The sequence below is a fragment of the Erythrolamprus reginae genome, chromosome 6 (assembly GCF_031021105.1).
Source record: "Erythrolamprus reginae isolate rEryReg1 chromosome 6, rEryReg1.hap1, whole genome shotgun sequence".
NCBI lineage: Eukaryota > Metazoa > Chordata > Lepidosauria > Squamata > Dipsadidae > Erythrolamprus > Erythrolamprus reginae.
The window spans coordinates 11,988,188-12,012,475 of NC_091955.1; the positions used below are offsets into that span (position 1 = coordinate 11,988,188).

The 24,288-nt window shown below is 43.4% G+C and overlaps 1 long non-coding RNA gene across 3 annotated transcripts in view; it reads right to left on the reverse strand.

Moving 5' to 3' along the window:
• LOC139169293 (uncharacterized) overlaps window positions 1–24,288 on the reverse strand; it is a 217,427-nt gene that overhangs the window by 116,417 nt on the left and 76,722 nt on the right. The window contains exon 1 of one of the 3 annotated variants that reach the window (XR_011559438.1): window positions 16,632–16,773. The exons of the other annotated variants lie outside the window; for them this stretch is intronic. This is a non-coding gene — a long non-coding RNA (uncharacterized lncRNA). Of the gene's footprint in view, window positions 1–16,631; window positions 16,774–24,288 lie in introns of those variants that run through there. 3 annotated transcript variants of the gene reach the window in all.

The window sequence follows — 24,288 nt, forward strand, 5'->3', positions numbered from 1 at the left end:
AAAGAGGTTTTAATTGGAGGTTCAAAGGTTTTCCTAGCATTTTGAAAAACAATTGATAAGCACAAAGGAAATATTAATAATAAACCAAATGCAGTCTAAGACTGAATTAGCCCGATTAATTTTATTGCACAAATAAAATTCCGTCTTGGATGAGTCTTCGGCATCAACCTGGGGTTTCTATAAAATCTGTAAAACTGAAATTAAAACTCCTAGGTTGATAACTACACAGGTTGCTGAGATTGAGTCTCTTTCTGTTTCTCTATCTAATTCAAAATGTTGATGCTTTCATTTAAAACAAGATGATACCCAGGAGAAGAGCCTTCTCTGTGGCGGCCCCGACCCTCTGGAACCAGCTCCCCCCGGAGATCAGAACTGCCCCCACCCTCCTTGCCTTTCGTAAAGTTCTTAAGACCCATCTCTGCCCTCAGGCATGGGGGAACTGAGACATCTCCCCCTGGCCTATACAGTTTATACATGGTATGTTTGTGTGTATGCTTGCTTTTAATAATGGGGTTTTTAGTGTTTTTTAAATTATTAGATTTGTTCTTATATTGTCTTTGTTATTGTTGTGAGCCGCCCCGAGTCTACGGAGAGGGGTGGCATACAAATCAAATTAATAATAATAATAATAATAATAATAATAATAATAATAATAATAATAATAGAGTTTTGAATTATAGCCGCAATTGTTGTGGACATTAAGCAAGTCAGCTTTTAACTGGACCCGATTTCACAATGTTTTTTGCAGTAGTTGTTAAGTAAATACGGTGGTCACTAAGCAAATCAATTTTACCCAATGGGGTTTTTTTTTCTTTACTAGAAACAGGAAGTGAATTGTGAAAGTCGTGAAAAAAGATATTGACAATCATAGTCAGGTGACCACAGGTGGCTGCAAACAATTGTAAATGTGGTCCAGCTGCGAAATGCCAAAAAGGCAATCACATGACTGTGTGCAGCCAGTTGCAGTGACTTCAAAACCGGGTGATAAGTAGCTTTTGGGGTGGATCCTTCATAATTTCCAATGGTCACTGAGCGAGTCTTAAACTACTGGTCTGGAGGCATGGGTTCAAAGCCCAAACAAATTAAGTTCCCTTGGTCCAGTGTTTCACAATTATTTTCTGTTACGCCACGCATGCCCCCCCCACAGCAAGAAATAAACATTTAGTGCCCCCTTAACTATCCACCAGGACAATTGTTGCAATGTTCAGCACATTTTTGCTGAAAAAAACTCAAGTGGTTTATCAACCTGATTGGTGTGTAATGTGTTTAAGTGATGCTTTAATTTATTTGGCTTTGTGCTGTCCCCGCCAACATTTTTAGGCACAGTAAACATGCCTGTTTTTCCTCGTCTCCTACCATAGTCACAGTGAAGCCAAGCGCTATATTCGTGATATATTCCTCTTGGCTTTCGGGAGACTTACGTTTGTCTCATTATCTCCACCTCTCTCCTCTTTTCTTTTCAGCCCTGTTAAATATTTTTCCATGGTATCTCCTAAGGGTTTGTTGTATGCACTTCATATCTCCTACTCTGTGCTGTGTGCTATTGTTCGGTGCAAAAAACCCGCCTACTCCCTGTGGCAAAAAGAGCATGTTCTTCTGGGGTCACGCACCCCCTGGCATCAGTCCATGCCCCCCTCAAGGGGGGCTGCCCCACTCTTTGAGAAACACTGTGAGTTAGCCCTACTCCACCAGATGCGATAAAATTAGGAGAATCCCTAACGGATACTTTCTTGAATTCTCTAGGAGACATACTTACAATAATTATCCAAAGCTAAATAAATAATAGCTTAAATAATACAAGAATATAAAGTGTTGTATTTTGGGGTTTGCATTTGTTTCCAACTTGAAATGTAACAGAAGACGTATCTTACAAAACACTGAATCATAAATTTATCAGTGTTATAGTATTTGCCATATTATCAGCTAACAATGCTATGAGGGAGAGATGGTAATTCAATAGCCTAATTTACAATTAATATATTTACATCTATCATGCATATACAGTGATCCCTCGATTTTCGCGGGTTCAAACTTCGCGAAACGGCTATACCACGGTTTTTCAAAAAATATTAATTAAAAAATGCTCCATGGTCTTTTTTCTATACCACGGTTTTTCCCACCCGATGACGTCATACGTCATCACCAAGAGTCACTTCTCTCTCTCTTTCTCTTTCTTTCCTGTCATTCTCTGCTTCAATCATTTTCTCATTTCTTTTTTTTCCTCCCTTTTCTATCATTTCTCTCTCTCTCTCCCTTCCACTCTCCCCCCTCTTGCTCTCCCTCTCTCTCTCCCTCTCTGTGAGAACGCCTGCCCCGCCTCTCCTGCAGCCCCCTCGCTGATAGCTGGGACGAAAGCACTTTCAACTAAGGGACTGTGAGAGGGGCGGGGCGGGCATTCTCAAAGCACTCAGAGCAGCTACCGGCCGAATGAGGAGGATGAGAAGCCGTAACCGCCAGCACTGCTGCAGGAGGACCCGTGTCCCAAGAAAGCCGGTGAGAGGAGCGGATCGGGCGGGCGGGGGGGGTAGCGGCGAGGAGGCCGGAGGCGCTGGGGGGCGGGGGCAGCAGCCATTCAAAACAATCTTTGCCGGCCTCCGCACTTTCGTCGCTCCCCGCCCCCCAAATTCAAGCCTGGCTCCTTGTGCTGCCTTGAAAAAGGGTGCGTGGTGGTAGTTTTTGGCTGTCCATAGCCAAAAATGGTGTTTTTACTTCCGCACCGCTACATCGCAAAAATTTGACTTTCGCGGCCGGTCTTGGAATGCAACCCCCGCGAAAATCGAGGGAACACTGTATAATTTTTGAATCCTGTATTATATAGTCTTAAATTGACCACTGAAATAAAAATAGAAAAAGAATTATCGGCAATCTAGAGGATCCCCCCAAAAATGGAGGTGTCCATGAGGTGTGTTGACACTGGGGATTTCTGGGGGTGTCCACAGTATCGGGATTTGTGAAACATGTCAAGATGGCAGCTGTAATTTATCCATCAAGCTGAACCACTGTTTTCAGATTTTAATTTGGCTTTTCTCTTTCTCTTTAATTCACTGAAAAGCTTAATAGCAAAAAGAAAAAAAGAAAGCGATGATTTACAATTAGGCACAAAACCTAAAAAGTGTAACTTGTTGGAAAGCAGAACATCTATTATTGCCCAAGCAAACAAGGACAAAGTCACATCTCTTTATCCTCGTAACATCATTAAGTCTGACTTAAATAAATCTACCTTTGAACACGTAACCTTCCTAAGAAATCACCAGTGTTGCAAAACCCTCACCTGTCAAAATAAGGTTTCTGACGAGTCTTTTCACCTGAATGACACGTTGCAAACACACTTACACACTGAACACCCTTCTTGGCTGAAAGCAGCCCTCCCTTCTTTACAAAGAGGCCTTCGGGGCAGCTGAACAGAAAGGACTACCTCAATTAAGTCTGACAGAAAGCTTGCAAGAAAAACGGCTCGGAAATAAAAAATAATTTTAAAAAAAGAAGTCAAATGAGAATAAACGGAGCTCAGAAAGTGAACTTAAACATTCTCAAACGCCATCAGAAGAGGAGGAACAGAGAGGGTCAGAAAATGGGGTTAAAAATACAAAAGGAAGGAAAGGGGAGGTAAAATAAAAACTGGTGAGATGGTTAGATCTTTCTGGTTCCCCAAAGAATTCTAAATTCTTTCTGAGCCGACTTGAGTACGAAATCGCTATTTGCATCTTTGGGAGCTTGGCAGTAGCTTATTTTTCATAGTGTGGGAGAAAGTCTGTAGCCTTTTGGTCAAAAAAACCAACCAGGATTTTGGGAGGTCAGATCCAGAATAGGCGTTGATTGCTTACCTGAACGCCTCTTCTCGTACGGTGAGCGGGTACAGCAGTCACATGGGTTGCTCATGTCCAATCCGGTGGAACTGAGCCTAGTATTAAAAAAGCTTGCCGGATCCGCCCCTTCCCCAGAATTCGCGAATCCATAGACTAGGCTCAGTTGTGAAGCTCTGTAGTGTTCAACTCTCATTGTTAGAGGAAGAAAGATATAGAAAAGGTAAAGAAGACACATACAAGGGCGGGAAGTGACTGCTGTACCCGCTCACCGTACGAGAAGAGGCGTTCAGGTAAGCAATCAACGCCTATTCTCCGTACTGAAGGAGCGGGTCCAGCAGTCACATGGGACATACCCAATAGATGGTCCCTAGGGTGGGATTAGCTTGCTATCGTGTGAGATAACGGATTGGAGTACCCTTCTGCCGAAGGCAGCGTCCGCTGAAGCGTAAGAATCAATTTTGTAGTGCCTGATGAAGGAATTTGGCGAGGCCCAAGTGGCTGCTTTGCAGACCTCCTCCAACGGGGCTTGAGTCGCCCAAGCGGCCGAGGTGGCTGCGCTCCTGGTGGAATGCGCAGTGATGTTCCTTGGAACTGAGAGGGAGGCCGACTCATAGGCCTTAGATATGGTCCCTCTGATCCAACGGCCTATTACTGTTGAAGACACTTTGGCCCCCATGACTCTGGGATGATAGGCTACAAAAAGTGCTTCTGACCTCCGAAAGGGTCCTGTGCGTTGGATATATATTCTCAGCGCTCTGGTGAGATCCAGGGTGTGCCATCTAATTGCCAAGGGATGGTCTCGTTGGAGGCAGAAGGAAGGTAGGACAATATCCTGAGATCTGTGGAACATGGAACTGACCTTGGGTAAGAAGGTAGGGTCCAGTCGCAAGACTACCTTGTCCTGATGGAATTGACAAAGGTCCTGCCTGATTGAGAGGGCAGCCAGCTCCGAAATGCGCCGGGCAGAGGTAATAGCCACCAGGAAAGCTACCTTAAAGGATAGGTACCTGAGGGATGCCGATTTTAGGGGTTCGTATGGTGCCTGCGTGAGGGAATGGAGAACCCGTGGCAAATCCCAGGAAGGATACCTGTGGACCTTGGAAGGTCTGAGGTTGGCTATGCCCTTGAGGAATTCCTGAACTTCAGGGAAGGATCGGAGAGGCTGTCTGCGGGGACCCCCTAGGACAGATGAAATGGCTGCCAGATGACGCCGGAGGGTGCTGGTGGAAAGTCCTTTATGGAAGCCTTGCATAAGGAAGGAAATAATTCTGTGTATGGGGATGCACAGAGGGGAGAGACCTTCCTGTAGACACCACTGGTGAAACTTGGACCACGTGTGGTCGTAGATTCGATTGGTCGAGCCCCTCCTGGCCTTTAAAATGACCTCCACTGAATCGGGGTCATGACCACGCAGTTCTAAATCTCTCCTGATAACAGCCAGGCGGTGAGGTGGAACCACTCCGGGTCTGGGTGGAAAGATGCCCCCTGCCGCAGCATATCCCCCGAAACGGGGAGTCGCCAAGGGTCCTGGACGGACAGCTGTTGGAGATCCGCGAACCAGGGCCGGCGGGGCCAATGAGGGGCGATTAAGATTACTCGGGCCCTCTCGGTGAGGACCTTGTGAATCACGTCCGGGAGGATTGGAATTGGAGGAAATGCGTAGAGTAGGCCTGGAGGCCATGGACTCCGGAGGGCATTGATTGCTTCCGCTCCCGGGGATGGAAATCTGGAATAGAAGCGAGGGAGTTGGGCGTTCGCATTGGTCGCGAAGAGATCCAGGACTGGTAGGCCGAATCTGAGGGTGATTTGATGGAACAGGTCTTGATGGAGGTTCCACTCTCCTGGGTCTATCGTTGCTCGGGATAGCCAATCCGCCTGGACGTTGAGACTCCCCGAGATGTGATCGGCTAGGAGCGACTGGAGATGTTTTTCCGCCCAAAGGCCCAACTTGAGGGCCTCCCTCATGAGAGCCTTGGATCTCGTGCCCCCCTGTCTGCAGATATGGCTTTTTGTGGCAATGTTGTCGGTGAGAATGAGAACGTGCCGGTTGGGAATGCGAGGAGAGAAATGCTTCAGAGCCAGGGAAACGGCTCTTAACTCTAGCCAATTGATTGGCCTGGAAGCTTCCTCCGGGGACCACGTGCCCTGGGCTATCATCCCCTGGGCGTGGGCGCCCCATCCCGATAGACTGGCATCTGTGGTGATGACAAATTGATCCGGGCACCTGAACGGGGATCCTTTGTCCATGGCCGGAGACTTCCACCACTTGAAGGATCTGCGAACACTCAGTGGGATGACAATGCGTCGATTTGAGTTGCTGTGCCCCGATCTCTGAAAAGGCAACAGTAGCCACTGGAGTTCCCTAGCATGAAGGCGAGCCCAGGGAATGATGCCTATGCATGACACCATCTTCCCCAAAAGGGAGGATAGAGTAACTATGGATACTGAAGGATTAGATAAAATGTTAGAAATTAACTCCACTATACTGAGTTTTCTCTCGGGAGAGAGAAAAACCTGGGAGGATTTTGAATCGATAATGGATCCCAGGTGAGAAATGGAAGTGGATGGTTGGAGGTGACTTTTATCAAAGTTGATGGAAAATCCATGGTCCTGAAGGACTGACATGGTGACAGAAAGGTCTGTTTTCACTCTCTCTAGGGAGTTCCCATGAATTAAAATATCATCAAGATAACATAAAATGTGGATGGGAGACGCCCGAATATAGGCCGCCAGGGACCCCAAGAGCTTTGTAAAGACCCGAGGGGCCGAGGAAAGGCCAAATGGCATCGCCCTATACTGGAAATGCCTGCCTTGAAAGGAAAAACGTAAAAATTTTCTGTGGCATTTGGCTATAGGAATGTGAAGGTAGGCCTCAGTGAGGTCTAAGGAGACCATGAAATCTCCCGAGTGAATGGCGGCCAAAATAGAAGACAGGGAGTGCATCTTAAACTTCCTATATTTGATGAATAGGTTTAGTTTCTTTAAATCCAAAATGGCTCTCCAACCTCCGGAGGACTTTGGAACCATAAATAGGATGGAGTAAAAACCTAGGCCCTTCTGACCGGAAGGGACCGGTTGAATGGCTCTGATGGACAAAAGATGAGAAATGGCCTCCTCCATACGGTTACAATCTGAGGATGACCTGGGAGCAGGGCAGGAAATAAAACGTTTAGGGGGAGGAGAAATAAATTCTAAAAGAAGGCCTGTTTGAACAGTGTCAATGACCCAAGGGTCCTTGGAGGTGAGACGCCAATTAGAGGCGAAATGAGCTAGGCGACCCCCTATGGGAATGGAGGTAAGATTACCATCTAGGTTTTTTTGAAGCCCTGTTAGAGGAAGCTCCCCTTTGGAAACGAAACCCTCTACCCCTGGAGTTCCTACCTTGGGAACGAAAGCGGGGGGAATACTGACCTGGAGATCTCTGATAGGAAGCCGCTTGATCTTGCTGGCGCCCTGGGCGACGAAAGGACTGCGTTTTGGTAACCTTTTTGGTGGTTGGACCCAAAACTTTCTTCTTGTCCGTGGTCTCCGTGAGGAGTGGATCCAGAAGATCACCGAAGAGAAGGTCGCGCTTTAAGGGGCCCTGGGATAACTGCCACTTTTGGCGAACTCCCGCTTGCCAAGGGCGAATCCATAGGAGTCTTCTTGCCGTTGTAGAGGCTGCAATAGACTTAGCAGAAAATCTAGTAGATTGCAAGGTGGCATCGGCCACGTACTGGGCAGCTGCAAAGACCTTGTTGAAGTCTTGTTGACCTCTCAAGTCATCGGGAGGAATGTGCTGTTGAAGTTGGCGAAGCCACAGCAGCATGGCTCTGGAGAAGAAGGAGGCCGCTGCAGAACTTTTAATGGCCCAGGAATCAGCGGTGAATCCTCTTTTGAGCATTTGCTCGATGCGCTTGTCCTCTGGGCGGAGGACTTCCTCCGCCTCGCCTGGCACAGCCGCTGCCGAGTGAAGAATCTTGACAGGTTCATCTGGTTTGGGAAAAGATAGAAGCTCTTCATAGGAAGAGGAAAGTTTATACAACTTTCTGTCCTTGGTGGAGGGATTAAGGCCAGAGGCTGGAAAATCCCACTGTTTGAGTAAGGCATCTTTAAACAATTTAGGCATAGGAATTACCTCGTTATCCTCCTGTTCCTCTGTGAAGTAAGGTAAATTCTCCTCCGGGGGATCAGTGGAAGTGGAGGCTTGTTTCTCCTGGGCCGCTAATCCCGTAGAAATTCTAGCTTTGAGGAGGAGAGATTTGAATAGTTGAGAAGGAAAAATAGTAATTGGAGGAGGGACTTTTATTTGGGATTCCTCATCCTCTGATAAGCCCTGAAAAGGGTCTTCATCCTCCTCTACCTCCTCATATTCATCCTGGGAGGATTCTGAATCATCCTGAATAGGAGCTCTGACCGCTGGGGAAGAACCCAAGGGGCGGGAGGAACGAGAAGGAGGAAGAGGTAAAGGAAGCTCATTGATGGTGGAGAGTTTGGCATCAATGGCTTTGGACAACACAGCAAAAATAGATTGGAACTCAGGAGGTAAACTGGAAATATCAGCAGAAATGGCAGAAGAATCCCTAAAGGCCTGGGAGGATCCTGGCTGGGGGGAATCTTCAATAATATCTGGTTCCTCTGGACCTATGCCCCATAGGTTAGGTTGGGGTCTGTCTAGGTTTGGCTCATCCAGAGATAACACAGGGACCCCAGAAGGAGGCAGACTAGAGGCCTCTGGTGGGTCTTGACTACTGATTACTTGGGCCTGTACTTTCAAACGCTTTGCTGATTTGTCATGGATTCTTTGTAGGGCTAGGTCCCTTCTCTTCTCGGCCCTGGTGACCTTGGTCGAGGGGCGGGCCCCTGGAGAAGAGGAGGAAGAGGCCTGGGGGATACTAGTAATCTCATCGCCTGTAGGCCTGGCCTCTCTGGGACCTTTAGTTGTGCCTCTCTTGGGAAAAGTAGCCATAGTCTGACAATTAACAGAAGACAAGGCTGAGCCAATAACTGAATTATAAGGAGAAGATTTCAAGGACTTCCCAAGAGGAATGGATCCTGCTTCGAGGCCTCGAAGCTGCTGAAACGTGAGGACAATCTGGGCAAACCCAGAGTTCGTGCCCCCAAATCCAGCGGGGCCAGCCTCCCTAAACTTTGTAATTAAGTAAACCAAGGCACTCTGGTTGGAGGCTTAGCCGGTGGAGAATTTAGCCTGGGACCCCCAAGGCCCGCTCCCGGATCCACGCGGTGGACTGAGGCCTACGGGGCTGGCAGAAGGCCAACACGAGAGGCCTAGATTTTTTAAAAAAGGGCGCGAAGGCCTTCGCGCCGAAAAGATCGCTCCGTAGAAATTCTTAAGGGAAAAGCGATCGACTAAGTCCAGGAGACTAGAAGGCGTCTCACTCCGCAGGAGGTATTTTATAAGCCCTTAAATATTTGCATACAATAAATAATCAATAATTCAATGGATAAATACTTGCACCAGAACCTCCAGGCCAAAGGATTAGAAGAATCCACAAGCGGCCGCAGGAATCGTAACCGGCAAAACCGCCGGGGGAAAACGAAACCGCAACTTCTCCCAAGGAAACAAACCGAGCCGCTTTTTTACTTTTTTTCTTTTAAACGGCTGGCGCAATTAGTGCAAGTAATTGAATAAAGACAATAAATCTTACTACTTTTTGAAGGAAAGATCGAAGGGAAGGTGTTAGAATGTTGAACGAGCTATCACAATACAACCGCAGGATATGCGAACTGAGCGAATTCTGGGGAAGGGGCGGATCCGGCAAGCTTTTTTAATACTAGGCTCAGTTCCACCGGATTGGACATGAGCAACCCATGTGACTGCTGGACCCGCTCCTTCAGTACGGAGAAGTGGCAGGAACCCTTTGTGAACTGCCCACACAACCACTGGGTCAGAATACACCCCCAAAGGTAATAATAATTTGAGGGCTTTGTACAGTCACCTTGGATAGTCCGCTCCTGGGACCCAAGGCAAAGGCCTTGCTATGAGGAACATATAAGATGAATGTGATCAATCAGTAATTGCAGCTACAAATGGTGGAGAGTCATCGGTGCCCTCTTTGTATTACTTGTATTATTCTTGTCTTCCACAAGCCTGTTGATACAATGGTCCAACCCACCCCCACCCCAAGATGGCACCGAAGACGATGGTATCTAAGCTCTGCTCTTTGTTATGTGTGCCCCGAAGCTTTGCCACGCGTTGAAAATTCCCAGGGTTTAATGATAATTTTAAATGTCGCTTTGTATTTCACTGGACTGGACCATGAATCAACCAACCAACCAACCAATCAATTGTTGCACCTTTCTGGGTTGTTCATTTCAACACTGTAGTACTTATGGGAAAAATAAGTAGGTTGCTATGAAGCCACCCTTTCTGGGCTGATCAAATCACAGGAGCTATGACCATCCCAGCCAGCAAACCGTAGAATGAAAGGATTAAAAAATGAAAGAAAGAAAGAGAAAGAAGGAAAGAAAGAAAGAAAGAGAGAGAGAGAGAGAGGCAGGCAGGCAGACAGACAGAAAGGAAGAAAAGTAAGAGGAAGAAAGAAAGCAAGGGGGGAAAGGAAGGAAGGGAAGAAAGAAAGAAAGAAAGAAAGAAAGAAAGATGAGAGGAAGAAAAGGAAGGAAGGAAGAAAAAAGAAAGGATGGAAGGAAGAAGAAAGGAAGAAAGGAAGGAAGGGAAAGAAAGAAAGGAAGGAAGAAGGAAAGAAAGAGAGAGAGAGAGACAGACAGACAGAAAGGAAGAAAAGTAAGAGGAAGAAAGAAAGACAGACAGACAGACAGAAAGAAAGAAAGGAAAAAGAAAGGAAGGAAGGAAGGGAGGGAAAGAGAAAGAAAGAAAGAAAGAGAGAGAGAGAGAGAAAGGAAGGAAGGAAGGTGGGAGGAAGAAAAGGAAGGGAGGAAGCTAAGAGGAAGAAAGAAAGGATGGAAGGAAAAAGAAAGGAAGGAAGGGAAAGAAAGAGGAAGGAAGGAAGGAAGGGAAAGAAAGAAAGAAAGAAAGAAAGAAAGAAAGAAAGAAAGAAAGAAAGAAAGAAAGCCTTACTTTAACCACATTCGAAATCCCCCAGGAGAGGCCCACTTCTCCACCAACTCTGGAATCCACTTTCCCATTCCTGGTGCATCTGGGCTCCGTTGTTACCTTAGTGGGCCGCAGTGCGGCTGGCCTGCTCCACGCCGCACACTGCCTCGTACCCCAGGGTTGCCGAGACGAGACGCCCCATTTTGCAGCTCTGAAGGCAGGCAACGAAACAGCTGCAGCGTGCCAGGACAAGAAGCATCCGCCGAGTTGCCTTGGCAATGCCCCAGACGCTGCTTGCAGACTCTTTCAAGACCACTGGAGGAGGAGGAGGAGGGGTAGGTGGGTGGGTGGGTGGGTGACAAAACATGGCTGTCCTTCAGGCCTGGAAACATTGGCAACCCCTCCCTTCCCGTCCCTGGGCTTTGCCTCATCTCTCTTTATGCAGCATTGGGTTAACTACCTCGGCCACTTCTAAATCTAAATCAAAAATACTTGAAAGCAAAAGGGCCTGAATGAGGAACTGTTCCTCTTAGTTAGAACTTGACCCTTTTTCTCCCTAATGCTTCAACCAAGGCATCCATAGGCAGACGTATTTATCTGAGGTTGATTTTCCTTAATCGTTATTAATTGATGTATCTGAAGAGCTAATCCAAGAAAAACTGGCTACCGAGGTATCAAAGAAAACACGCAGACGCGATTGACTATATCTCTGATTTGTCTATTGTTTAATATAAGAAGCAGGTTTTACAGCTTGGCAATCTACAGGCGATGCTTGGCTTTATGCATGGGTTTTTTTTAAAAAAAATTAAACAATAAATATGTGCCTAAAATCCTTGGGGTTGGGGGCTTTATAAATGCGATCATAAAATCAATAAGCATATAAATACATCGATAATGAAGCCTCGTGCTTGCAACAGGCCCTTTTTAGGCTTATAGATGGAAGCAAATCCACCAAATTTTCCCAAATAAAATGGCTGCAGCAAATCTCACGACATATTGCTAGTTAAACAGTTAAACCACCAAGAGTATTCATGAGTTATACATCTAAGGCAATGCTGCCTTAAAAACGGATGACGCCACGAAGAAACAAACGTGATACTGATTTATACAAAAGCAAAATGGTGGGTAAATGGATGCAAAGCCACTTGGGTCCTTTCTTCATATAGAGATGTAGAGGTAGTTTTTGACATAAACGGCGACGTGATCATTCTGACCCTCCATTTAGGTGTCCACTGAACAATTTGGAGGAATATTATTGCATTTTGGAAACTATCAAGGCTTAGACAGAGCAATATCAACCCTTGGAAGAATATCCCAAATATCACAGGCCAACCATTTGCCATGGTCTTTCTAGATGGTTAAAAATCCAAAGATTTCCGCATGGTCTTTCTTTCAAGTTTTAACCAAGTCCTACTTGCTTTGTTTCTTTAAAGTCAGCCAAGGTAGCTAAGAACCGTTCCCTTGTAGCATCTGGCTATTTTATAAAAGCCACGTAGGGACAGAAACCTGGATTCCCCTGTGACATGCTCAAAAATACCAACAGGCACATTGCTAAGCAAACTGAATCTTAACAATTTCCAACCCAAGATTAAACAGACTAAGATTAACTTAATTTAACATGTAACGAACAGAACCGTTAATATCTTGTTCTCTACTATTGCAGTTTCCACTTTACTTTAAAAAAGCTAATTTATTAAGCTGAGATTTGCTTGCTGTATCACAAGCTAATGCGAATCTGCTTTTATTATTTGTGTATCGGCAACAGCTTTATAAAATACCCATAACATCGCAAAAGCCTGCTTATAATCGGAGGAAGATCTCTTATCGTTCTGCAAACATTGTACCCGGGTGCCACGCACAAAACGAAAACTCATTGATAAAAATAACACATGCTTCCCATTTTTCTCTTTGGATTTACAATAGGTGGACTTGGGATAGAGTGCCGAACCATTCTGTACAACAACGAATACAATTGAATCAGATCTGTGCCTGATGATTAATTCCCTTTTCACAATGATCACGTAAGACTGGGAGAAAAGATCCCATAAATTCTTTGTCTGACAGCGAAAAATCGTTCAGACAGACTTTTTCAACCTAGGAACACGTATTCCATTTTGCAGTCCTTAAATGCAAGATATAAGCTCCATCTCATTCATAAGCGTCCATTACAAGCTGGCATAACCTTACAGACGTTCAGTTGTCATTGCAAAAGTTACAAAAGTTACACAACTCCACCTCACCCCCGCCAGACATCTACGGATTCACAATACATGGGGATCCAATGATTCGCTCAAGGAGCATATGGGGGAAAACCAATTTTCAAAATTATTCTATTTTCATGCAGTTGAGGAGGATACCAAACCCCAGATTTGAAAGCTTAATATTGCTGGGAAATGTGCATCGTGTATAATCGTTTTCTGTGGCACATGCTGTTGCTAATAATAATTTTAAAAATGCGTTCTTCAAGAAATTCTACAGGGAAAAAATATCGGTAATGAAGAGCAAGATTTTAAGAATTCCCCCTTGCTTTCAATCTTAAAGCTCACGGGGAGTAACTAATTTATTTTAGCCTAATTGTGGAGAACTTCCTGGGTTCCCTCTTCTGAGAAGTGCTTTAGTTGCATTGCTCTATTTTGTGTGCCTTGGTGTCCCTGTGTATATGTGTTTGTGTGTCTATACTGGTGCCAAAAAAAAAAGAAAAAAAAGAGGAACGGGGCTGTTGATTAAGATCCATTTCTTAATTTGGGAAAAGAAGTCAAAAGCTATGCTGCACTTTATTTAATAAAAGCATGATTTTCCTAATAATTGCAACTTGTATGCATTGTCATTAAAATAAACACACCATTTGTGCGACAAGGGCAGGCTAGAGTTTATTTTCTTATATTGTTTGATGCTCTTTGAAGGTTTTAATGTACAGTGCCTTCGCTCCTTCCTACGAGGAACTGAATTACGTGTACCGAACAATTCTAGGCACACACATACCAGACAGATACTCAACCATGTACAACTTGAGAACAGGACATGCGATTCCCAATAATTGTTCTAGGAGCTTGCTTGCTTTTTGCTTTTTTTTTTTTTTTTAAAGGAAGACTTTTTCAAACCCAAAGTCCTGTTGATCAACTGATCAAAAGGAGAAATGAGCGACTGAATGCAGATCCTCCTTTAAGATAAATTGATGAAGGAGAGCTTAAAAAAAGTAAATCAATCGAATACGCGTTGGAATATATTTTCAAACGGTCATGTGACCACAGTGTAATGAACGGATTAAAAAATTAATTTATTTCAACTGGCAATTAATACAGGGATCCTTCCTGTGTTTGTAGGCCTCGTTATGCCTAGTATCTTTTTCTCACAGAATTCTTTCTTCCACATTGCCCGAAAGGACAACTTCTGAATTACTGGCAGGTTTTCATTAAGGAAACAGGTTTTTTATTCAATCTATTTCCTTGCCAAACCATTGTAAAGGACAAAGCCATTTGCAAGGCAGTGCAGAGCCCCTAAAACAGTTGCACCTAAGCCTAAATCTCACAAAATTATACAGCTAAAAATTATGCGCACAAACATATACTTACACACAAATACATATATGTAATAAAATATAATGGATGGAGAGATAGGCAGCTAGGCAAACTGACAGATATTATATATCCTAATTCCCGATTTAATTTTTCCTCTTTTAAATATATGTAGAATTCAGTTCCTAAAAAAATTATATACAGGCTCAAATTCTTCTAATTTCAATAGTTTTGAACAAACTGAGACAGCTGCTGGAAACTTCAATTTTTATATAAAATAAATCCTAGTTTTGTACAGCTTTTACAAATGCATTGCATACACTTAATTATATTTCTTGCCAAATCTAGTCTTACGACAAAATGAAAAGATTCAATGAAAGGACTGGTCTAATTATTATTTAAAATATCTCCAAACAAAATATTTACTATCACAAAGAACAGGAAATGTACTACTCCAAATATTGAACAAACAGCAGTAAGTTTTTAGATATTCAAGCATCAGTAATGCATCCTATTTTTTATAAATGAAATATGCTGATACTGCAGAGAATTAAAGTCAGCAAGATTAAAGAACATCTAAACTTTTACTACCTTTTATTCCACGAGTATGTGTTATATTGATGCCCAGCTAATATTAATATGACTAGCAAAAAATATCCTTTGCACATCAGCTGTGATTTCAATTTTAAATACTACTGAAAGAATACAGTCACTACAAACTATCAGCCTTGTCACACATCCAGGGTTTAAATTAATATCTGCGTAAAATACTTTTTAACTAAATACCATCTACTCCTTTACAATTTAATATTTTTGAATTTCTAAAATTAAATTTAGTAAATGCAAAAACAGATGCATCAGTCATTTTAAAAAAATCTCGTTTCAACAAACTGAAATTTTGATGTGCTAAGGTAAAAAAAAAATCCTATGTACAGGAATTAATGCTGGGTTTTTTTCATTTGGTCTATATGTTTATATATTAGCTTTGCCTTGTTTTGCACATATTACATTCACTTACACTTTTTAAAAAAAGCTTAGATGCTTTTAGTAATGATCACACCCATCTTCTTTCATCCACTAATAATGTGGTACACAGATGTATGTGTTACTGTCCTTCTCAAGGAAAGATGACTGTCATTAAATTACATTCCCGAAGAAACAGAACTGAATGAAATTATCCCTTCTATGGCAAAGCCTGTGTTTGCATTTTATTCTTTTAAAAAAACAAAAAACCAGAAGAAAAGCTCCCCATGTGTTAAAAAGTAAGTTCTCTATCGCAGCTGCACAATTCAAAGAGGGAGGTTTCCTACCTGGGCAAAAGAGACCCATCTGCTATTTCTTCAAACAACTCTCATTTATACAACAAGGGAAATCAGAGGAGAGGATGGTGGCAAACCCAGAAGCATAGAAGATTGGCGGCAGAAAAAAAGACCTGGTGGCTCATCTAGTCTGCCCTTATACTATATTTCCTGTATTTTATTTTAGGATGGATTATATGTTTATCCCAGGCAATGTGGATTGACCCACCAAGTCTGCTGGGAGTTGGTTCCAAGCATCTACTACTCTTTGTTTGTTTGTTCCAAGCATCTACTACATAAAATAGGAGATATATATATATATATATATATATATATATATATATATATATATATATATATATATATATATATTTTAAAGGGGGAAATCTATAACAGCCTCGAGGCTAACTCTTCCAAGAACGAAACCGTGACGTTGACCTTTGCGGCATTTTTTCATACATGGAAAAGCTAGCTTGGTTTGAAGCCAGCGAGGTTGGCACAAGGATGCTGAGAATTGCTCTCCTATATCTCCTGTACCTTTCTTCCATTCCTATATCTCTTCTTCTATTCTTTCATTGATATGTTCTATGACTATATCTTCTTTTCTATTCTTTCATAGATATATTTTACTATGAGTATCTCCTCTATAACCTTCATCATGTATTTTTTACGGTATATATATATACATATATGTCACATGTTTTTTTGCTGAATTTGAAAATCAATATATATACCCACTAAAACTCTCATTGTGTATTGGACAAAATAAATAAATAAATAAAGAGTTGCCTTTTTTTAAAAAAAAGCGGCGGAGGATCCCGCGCCCTCAAGATCCCGAGGAAATCCATAGATCCCCTCCTCCTTTCGATTTGTTTGAAACTTCCTTTTCCAATGGGCTCTTCTGCTGCTCCGCTCTCTCGGCGGGCACCCCACCATCCTCGGGGGAGGAAAACGCTACCCAAACTCCACCCAAGAAGGGAAAGAAACCAAGGCTTACCCCGGGGAGGAGGAGGTGGTGGAGGAGCCTCCGAGGTGCCGGCCCTCCGCCCGCCGGTCCGTCTCTTGCAAGCTCTGCGGGTCTCTCCTGCGAAACGCCGAGGCGAGGAGGAGGAGGAGAAGCGGCCGCGGTCGTCCCTGCAAAAAGCGGCCGCAGGCCTGGAGAGCAAAGCAGTGCTGACCCAGCAGGACTGTGCAAAAGGCTCTTCAGCCCCCTGCCACCTCGTTGCCCACCGCTGCCCACTCCTCCCTCCCACCAATACCAAGCCCTCCCCACCCACCCACCCACCCACCCCCGGCTGCCAGCTCCCGGCAATGACAATAGGCGAGGCAGAGCGGGACTGGCATGAGAGAGGGAGGGAACGAGGGAAGAGAGAGAGAGGAGAAAGGCAAAGGCGAGGGAAAGCCCGCGTTAAGCCCGTCTGGCAGTTAACAAGTCCTGAATGAAGAATGTTAGCAAACAGACAAACAGCATGTCTGGTGCATGCTAATATCCTCCCGAGTCGCCAGTGACGGTTTGAATAATGCAAGGAGGGGGGGGGGAGGAAAGGAAGGAGAAAGTAAAAGGGGAAGGAAGAGAAAGGAAGGTGGAAGCAAGAGGGAAATGAAGAAGAGGCAGGGGGGAGGGAGGGAAGAAAGGATGGAGGGAAGGAAAGAAGGAAAAAGAAAGAAAGGGAAAAGAAAGGAGAGAAAGGAAGAAAAAAAGATGAAAGGAAAGAGAGAAAGGAAGAAGAAAGAAGAATGGACGAAAGGAAGGAGAGAAAGGAAGCAAAAAGAAGGAAAGAAAGAAAAAGGAAGGGAAATGAAAGAAGGAAGGAGAGAAAGGAAGAAGAAAAAAGAATGGATGGAAGGAAGGAGAAAGGAAGGAAAAAGAAAAGAAAGAAAAAGGGAAAGGAAAGAAGAAAGGAAAGGAAGAAAGAAGAAAAATAATGAAAGGAAGGAGAGAAAGGAAGAATGAAAGGAAGGAAAGAGAGAAAGGAAGAAAGAAGAAAAAGAATGAAAGGGAGGAGAGGAGAGAAAGGAAGAAAAACAGCATTGCCTTAACCCCATTTGAAGCCCCTTCTTTATACAATGCCTGCAGAAACTTTTCCCTACGCCCATGTTGCCGGACAAAATGGAACCACCGCCTTGCCTAGACCCAACTCCGGGAGGGCTTAACGCGGCCGGCTCCTTCCACACACACGCACACCCACCATTCTTCCTACAAGGGGCCACCTGCCCTGCCCCAACCTTCAACTGCAACATCCCCGAGGGCGGCCGGGGAGGGGGCCACAGACGAGCTCCGGGCAAAGCGAGGCTCCTCCGCGCTCCCGTGGCCCGGAAAAACCCAAGCGGCTCTTGAGGAGTCGCCCGGACTCCCGTGTCGTGTTTGTTTTGAACCTTTTCACACCTTACCCGGCCCTACACGGGAAACCCTGTCAGGACGAGGCCGCCCGAAGAGCCAGCGGGTGGACTGGGACAGGCGTCCACGGCCGCGCAAAGGGAAAGCGGCGGCTAAAAAAAGGCGGGCATTTGTTTTCCTCTCCTCCCCTCAGGTCAGCCCCCATATATCAGGCCCGGCGGGAGAGTCACACATCCCCGCGGTTATTGCAAACCGCCCGGGGAGGACCGCTCGGCTCCCGGCCCCGAGGCCCAAGCTGGTGGAGCCGAGGATGAACCAGGCCTCCCTCCCTCTCCGACGCACGCACGCACGCACCTCCTCCTGGCTTACAAATACAACACACACACACCGGCGCGGTCCCGACACAGGCGTGCAAGAGACGTTCCGTTTTTGAGAGTGTGTGCGTGCGTGTTTTGTGGGGGGCGCAGCTTGCGCTCCTTTGGCCTCCCTCGATTTTTATTTTTTTTATTTTTTTTGCACCGCCGCTCCGGCTGCGGGAGGAGCGGGCCGTGTGATTCCACACGTGCGCGCTCCCGCGCGCGGGAGCCAGATGTTAAAAAAGAGGCCGGGGAGGAGGAGATTGGGGGGGGGGGTCTGCTTTCGACACGGCCTCGCCGCTTCCTTCGTGGGGCGGGGGGCGGCGAGGCCCGCCTTTCCACACAAAAGACCCGCCGGCTTGGCACCCGGCGAGAGGGGCGGCATCATCCCCCCGTTCGGAAACTCAGCCTGAGGAGAGGGGCGCTGTTGTGGCGGCTTCTTCTTTCCCCCCCTCCCCCCAAAAAAATCCCAGTCAAGACGGGCCAGCTGGCTGCTCGCCCGGCGCCGACTATTAAAACCCGAGCTGTGCTTGGAAAGGCCGCCGCTCTTGGCAGCCTCGGAGAAAAGGCCCTATCGCAGCGAGAGCCTCCCCTCAGGAACGGCGGTCGCGCGCGGGGCCTAGGCCACGCGCGCTCCCGCTTCTCTCGCTTCATTTCCCCGGCCTGACTTTTGCCTTAACTAACGCTCGCGAGTGACTTCCTGCCCGCGAGGGCCGGCTGGATCTGCGAGAGCGGCTCGGGGGGCCGCTTCCTCCCGGGCTGCGGCCTTCTAAAGCCCACTCGACCGCCCGTCACGGAGCGGGAGCGCGCCGCCGGAGAGACCCGCCGCCTCTCTTCTGCAAGGTGGGGCGTCTTTTGGCCTCGCCGGTTCAAGTTCAGGCTTTTCCCGACTGCCAGGCGGGGCTTGGGGAAGGGCGAAAGCGCCGGCCGGCCGAGTTCAAGGGCGGCTTCGCCAGCGAAGCAAGTCGCCTTCAGGAAGAACCGGAGGGGGGGAAGCCACCGCGGTGTCCCCTCGATGCGAAGGGCGAGGTCGCGCCTTGCCGGCCCCGGCTGAGTGCTTAAAAGGCAGCGGCGAGCCGAAGCTCATTTGCTGGGTTATAAACGACAAGGGAAGCCTGTGGCAACTTTCTTTCCTCCTTGCACTGTTGCACACCAACACACACACGCACCATTTCTTGGTGTGCCTATTTTGGCACACGCACCCCGGCGTTTTTCTCCCCATCCAACTGTCCTTGTGCGTCACATCTCGCCATTTCAATCAACCAATTGAAACCCCATTTTCCTCTTATAAATAAGATAGCCAATTTTTTTTCTCGATTTGGTGGATTTGGGAATAAATGGCTCGCGCGCGCGCTGGCGTGCACGCGCACATTACACGGACACGAGAGAGAGAGAGCCGTCAAAGGCTTTTGAGTCTTAATCCACCGGCCCTTTTGAAAAGCATGGATTTCAGGGGTTCGGTCATGGGAACTTATTTGGGGCAAAGCCCCATTGCTTTAGGTGGGGCGGGTGGGTAAAATAGTCCACACAGTGCGATTCTATCCACGTTTGTAAGACACCACAGAAGTGTGTGGGGGGGATTGTATCCTAGGCATTGTTGGTGGGTCGTGCACAAGATTCGCTGCGAGGGTTTCTTGCCATTTCTCTGGCTTTGGCTGTCTTTACTTTTTGGCGCTTTGACAATACGATCAAAATCATCCTTTCATTTCTCCCTTGTGCAAAATTCTCCTTAAAATGCTCTTTTTATATAAAGAGTGGGAGATCTGGCCAAGTCTTAATTCAAGGCACATTTTCACAGCAAAGTCACAGAGCCCCCAAAACACACCGGGTCTTTTTCTCCCCGATTGTCTGGTCCACTTGCTGAACAATTATTAAGATCTAGCAACCTTTTGCGACCAGAAAACTCCCAAGTTGCAACTCCTGGTCTAAACACACAATGTAGTCCATCTAACAACTAGCATAGAAAAGGAAACTACCGCAGCACAAACAATGGCTGCTGTCTTTAAAAAAAGGCACTTTGCCAGATATTTTTAAAAGGTCTCTCTTGGCAATTAGCTTTTCCATGAAGCTTCCTTTGTTTGTCTATTTTTTATTTCTGCTTTTTTTTTATTCCTATTTTCAAGATGAAGACTGATCACAAGCGTTTTCAGGTTTTTTTAAAAAAATATGGTTGAAGACTTAAGGCCATTTAAATACAGAAAAAGTTATCTTGTTATATAACATTTTACTGCATTCTGAAATGATTATGAACACACTGGATTATTCAATAAGTGGTCTATATGGGTTTTTTAGCTGGTTTGGTATAGATTTCTAGCTTTAGCTTAGGTGACAATGTCCACTGACAAACTCAAGTCCACAATTTTAGTGGAACTGTTGTGAAATACTGATTTAATTTTTGCAAATGATGACAAGTTGATAACTTTATTATGTCACCTTCGAGACATACAACCGCTATGTATCCCAATACCATCAAATAGCTAATATTTGGAAGTTAATTTATGAATATCTCTTATGGTACTAGGTAATCAATTCACTGTGACATCAAATATAAAACCTCATAGCAGGACATTAAAATAAAAATATTCATTGTATTATTTCATGTCTTTTAAAATCTTAAATTAATGCTAGAATTTAGGATGGTAGAATTACAAAAATATTTAATTGTTTTCTGATAGGAATTGTTACTACACAATAGTAGCCTTTCCAAATTATTCCCCAAATTTTAATTTCTGGAATTCTAGCATCCAAAATATTAGATCATTGAAGAAAATTGGAATAATTATCACAGTGTTTAAATAAATGTATGGTATGAGCATTGTTTTAAAACAAACTTATCTTTTTGGTGTTGAATTTTTAGAAATTGCATTATGCTTTTTTTCAGCTGTTCATTTTCCCAATTTCCATTAAGAGGTTTATTTTGAAATAATCCAAGTCTTCTTCTCACTCAGCCTTCTTGAATTACAGGGTCATAAAAAGGGAGTTTGTGTAAATTCATATATTTGTATTCCATAAGTGTCCTAATTTAATTTCCTTAAGTGTAGACTAAATGCTGGTTACAGTATAACCTTTAAAATGGCAAAAATTATGTCTAGCACTTCAGTATTTGGGTTTTAAATTACATACAGGGCCAAAGTTATTATTCTGAATACTATAAAATATATGTCAAGGGCAAGGCACATCTAGCGTATAACTAAGTAAATCTCTCCTCTCACCCTTTCTCTGCTTTTTGAACTGATCTTCACACTAGAGTGAAATATTTCAGAAAAAAAGTACAGAGGAAATACAATACAAATATAATATTTAATATTATATTTCATGGTGCGAATCCCCATTTTCCACGCAGGCACCAGGAAATTATAAAAGTGGTCAAATGGAAAGGTTGCGACTCCCATATGTTTTTAACATTCAGGTTTTGTAACAAATTTGGCAAAATAACAAGAAACTCTGTAAACAAAGCCTCGCAGAAGTGATTTCTTGCACCTCTATTCCATCCTGTGAGACAAAACTGGCTCAATTTTAACAAGTGGGTTAAAATGGTTTGAAATGGAGAGTGTCCTATTTTGTCATTGCTTCCATGTCAATGATTAATATTAATAGCAAACTCAAAAAGCAAAACAAAGAATAAGGTCTCTAATTTAGTGAGGCTTCGTCCTTTGCAAAGACTTGCCTGCCTTTAAAACTAATATTGCATCCTGAAGTGCTCTGAAATAGCACAGAATAGAAGTTCAATGCCTAAACTTTTACTCACTCAAGTTCAACAGCCCTGTAGCTTTCTACTTTTCATGCATTTATTATATAGAAAATATGTGGGGTGTTTTTCGATTGTGCTATCATTCTGAGCCAGGGAATTTTCTGTTAATTACTAAGTTGCTCTGTTACAGTAAGTACAGTTCCACAACTGAAACTGAAAGTACGTGATAGCAATACTAAGAAGGCCCCATGGCAATTCCTTACTTGAGATTATGCAATGTATTTTAAAATATACAATCGTTTAAGCAAGAAATACTGAATATCTATTTGTATATACAGTATATGGATGCCTTTTAAAAATGGAGCTTTTAGCTGACTCGATTAGTGGGGAGGAATTAATGTAGCCCTTTCTTGAAAGAATATGGATCCCTGATTTCCTACAGTTGCTTAAAAGGAAATATATTTTTCTATAAAGTTCATATTATTTGTACATTACGTGCAGACATTACAATATTTGGCAAGTATTTTTGCCAGTATTTTAATGCTCTAGAAATTTCTTGAAGAGTTACGAAAAGGAAATATAAACTATATCTATACATGAAAAATCTTTCTGAAGTAAATCTTTTTTTAAAAAAAATAGTTCTGCTGATGCCTACCTGAACTGTAAATGAATTCTTCTTTGGCAAAACTAGAAACTGGGTCAAAACTGTGTATTTTTGGACAAATTCCATTTCATCTTTCTACAAATGTTATTTTATTTAAAGCTAAGTTGTAAAAACGAGGGCATCATGGGGAAGAAGCATAGAAACATAGAAACATAGAAGTCTGACGGCAGAAAAAGACCTCATGGTCCATCTAGTCTGCCCTTATACTATTTTCTGTATTTTATCTTAGGATGGATATATGTTTATCCCAGGCATGTTTAAATTCAGTTACTGTGGATTTATCTACCACGTCTGCTGGAAGTTTGTTCCAAGGATCTACTACTCTTTCAGTAAAATAAATTAATGCATTAATGTATTTTGTTCATGGTTAGCTTGTACACATAGAAAAATATATTGGCGCTGTTTTATAATTGATAAACTATAATGGACAACAGTTTTGTTTAGGGAAACCAAACATACAGAACTTGCAAATTATTAAATGATTTTTTCCCTCTTCTGTTTGCAGTGGAATAGCCAATTTTGATCTTATACTTTTATTGAAAAGTCAAATATGTTTAAAAAGAAATCAACTTAAGTAATATGAATTATGTAAATACAAAATGTGAATTTTTAAAAAAAATTAAATGAAAGTATTAATAAGGACTAAATTCTGACAATATTTTATCGTTACATTGTATCAGAAAGATCATATTTAGTGTCAGTAAATGTTACATTTTCCTTTTGAGTAAAATAATTTATTTTAATGATACTACTCAGAATAAAGATTTCTAAAAAATATTGCCCTTTTTTTAAAAAAAAGAAAATGCATAAAGGAAGAGTCTGACAAATTCGATTTTGTTTGTGGAGCTGTTCTGCCCCACCCCTTTAATTATAATCTCTGATCATACTATTTTAAGAGTTGTATAATATGAAAGGTTTTATTATAATAGTTCAAACTTTGATTAATTCTTGAGGTCTGTTAATGGATGTATATAAAAATATTAGAAAGCTACACGTAAAACATGTCCTTAATTTAGATGAACATGCTACTTGTAAGGAAGAAATGAAAGGATATAAAGGGAATCTTTTAAGAATATAATTTCAGTTTACTAATTTAAATTTAAAGCAACTTAACAAGTTGTACCTTCTCTTTGAAGCAATTCCAAATACATTACATTAATCAAAAGGACTCAAAGGTTTTATCAAATACACTTCCTCAGAATCTCTTGCGATATTGAACATTCCTAGTCTAATAATAACAGCAACACAAGTGAAGAGGGTCATATATTGTGAAAAATCACCAAGTTGTAGAAAATATTGCCACTGCAGTCCATTTCTGAATCACCTGCCTAGGTGTTGAGGACAACTGTCCATTATTTTCTTTCAAAATTAGCATTGTTAACTATCTTCACTGCAATTTGGAAATCTCAGCTCTACAGCAGTTATAAACTTGTCTGCTCAGCAGTAGGTTTTATTGAATTCTACAAAACTCCAAATTCATGTCTGTTCTGCATTTTATGACACTGTAAATTAATTCCTTCTCTTTTTTGTGCAGATAGCACAGCAGCTGTGCAATCTGGACACAAAACCCACTTTGGTTCTAGCCCCACTGATATCTAAGGCCAA